The following is a 1,960-nucleotide window of genomic DNA, read 5'->3' as shown; positions in this document are numbered from 1 at the left end:
AAAAAAAAAAAAGAAAAATGGATTCGGATTTATTTTTCGTGATAACGACGTTGGTCATATATTTCATAATTCCAATTCAAGTAATCAGAGATATTATGTTTATTGCACTGGCAGTAGTGTCGCTATAGACATTATTGGAAATGAAATTTTCTAAGAAGAAAAAACTTACTAAAACAGTAGAACCTATTATGAATACTTGCATGGATTTGACTACACATCCTAATAATTTGGAAATATCTTTTTTGACAAATGAATTATTTGTAGTAGAACCACTCAGGGAAAATAAATTTGCGTTAACTACGATTATTAAAACCGAAAAATAACACCTTATGCGAACATTTCATTAATGAAAAACGAAATTGAATCGATTAAAAAACTGAACTCAAAAATTATTATACAAATAGGAATTGAAAAATAGCCAGCCAATAAATATACAGACATTTCCGTATTAGCCAATAATTCTATTAACACGAACATATCACAGTAAAAAAGCAAAATTTCACCTCAACCATTTAAAATTTGCCAAGAAATATTAACACATCAACTCAAGAAAACAACACTTTAATAAATAATTCTAACAACTTTAATAGAAAACCGTCTAAAAAATTAACAGAAATTATTAAAACATCAGAAGCCGTAGAAAATACTAAAGAAATATAACTTTACGACATGAAAATACTAATAACAAAAAATCTGCTACTAGAATTCGTCCTTATGATACTAAAAAACATTTAAGGTATAAAAGTTACTAATTCTTCTCTAAATTCGACGAAGGAATCATGACGGACAATTATAATAAAATAATTACTTAAGAAAACTTTAGTATTTTACTATTGAATATTTTATTTTTTTCAGAATCATTTTATTCCGTTTGTCCCGAGATCTTAAGCACACATATAGCGTTAAGATAACTAGGTCTAGACGTCGCTATGGATTCGTTTTGTGGTGCTGGTGGAAACGTCATCTAATTGGCCAAGAGATACACGTGAGTGATCGCTAAGGATATCAATACTAAAAAATTTGAATTCGCCAAAAGAAACGCAGAGATTTATGGAGTCAGGGACAAAGTTACATTTATACATGGAGATTTCTTCGCGATTGTAAAACATCAAAAAAATATAAGCCACAGGTCATAGTGACGTCTCCCATATGGGGCAGCCCTTCGTATAAGAAAAACGAAGTTTACAGTCTCGAGAAAAATTTGTGTAAGGAGTACGAAGAAGGCAGTAAAAAACTCTTAGACCTGCTGATAAGTGTTGCTCCCAGCGTAGCACTGCACGTGCCTAAAACTACAGGTCGAAACGTGGTAAATTAATCTAAATTTNCTAAAACTACAGGTCGAAACGTGGTAAATTAATCTAAATTCTATTGGTAAATCACAGTTGTAGTTAATGTTTATCAATTAATTTTCTAGTTGATACAATTTGGAAAATTATTCGACCTCAACATGTTTTTGAGGCAATTTTCAACATGAACACGAAACTCTAATCTAGTGACAACAAACTTTACACGAACAAAAAACATCTCAAGTATGCAGAATATGCTGATTACTATTCTTTTTAATATATAATTCAGCCAATTCTTCTAACTATTCACATTATATCGATAAAGACAAATGTTCACATATTCTAATTTTCAATATTTTACCGTTATAAACATACCACCGACTTTTGAAATGATATAAATAGCTTACAATTCTTTTATTTTTACCACAGCTTGCTGTGGGTGACATATTTTACTAAAAAGTAAGGTTTAAATCATTGTGTTATGATTATATACATTTCAATGTACAACATATAGTATTTTTATTGATTTTTCTAATGTATTTGTTTTTGTATAACTTAAATTTAATTTTTTTTTATGTATAAATTTTTATCTGTATATGACTACTTTAAATTATTCTTAATATATTTTGTTAATTACAAAGATGTAAATAAACTTTAATCACTAAAATTGCTTT

At 28.5% G+C, this 1,960-nt stretch overlaps 3 protein-coding genes and 1 long non-coding RNA gene across 7 annotated transcripts in view; 2 read left to right on the top strand and 2 right to left on the bottom strand.

The window, feature by feature from the left end:
- LOC126894566 (uncharacterized) overlaps window positions 1-1,960 on the top strand; it is a 129,313-nt gene that overhangs the window by 9,207 nt on the left and 118,146 nt on the right. The gene's annotated exons all lie outside the window — the stretch shown is intronic.
- Window positions 1-1,960, bottom strand: part of LOC126894563 (uncharacterized) — a 226,991-nt gene that overhangs the window by 150,966 nt on the left and 74,065 nt on the right. The window lies entirely within an intron of this gene.
- LOC126894565 (uncharacterized) overlaps window positions 1-1,960 on the top strand; it is a 271,452-nt gene that overhangs the window by 242,791 nt on the left and 26,701 nt on the right. The window lies entirely within an intron of this gene.
- The window catches only part of LOC126894580 (uncharacterized), a 21,994-nt gene that overhangs the window by 18,667 nt on the left and 1,367 nt on the right, over window positions 1-1,960 (bottom strand). The window lies entirely within an intron of this gene.

Source organism: Daktulosphaira vitifoliae, unplaced genomic scaffold (genome assembly GCF_025091365.1).
Source record: "Daktulosphaira vitifoliae isolate Bord-2020 unplaced genomic scaffold, ASM2509136v1 Scaffold_1, whole genome shotgun sequence".
Lineage (NCBI taxonomy): Eukaryota > Metazoa > Arthropoda > Insecta > Hemiptera > Phylloxeridae > Daktulosphaira > Daktulosphaira vitifoliae.
This window is presented reverse-complemented; position numbering and strand designations above follow the sequence as displayed.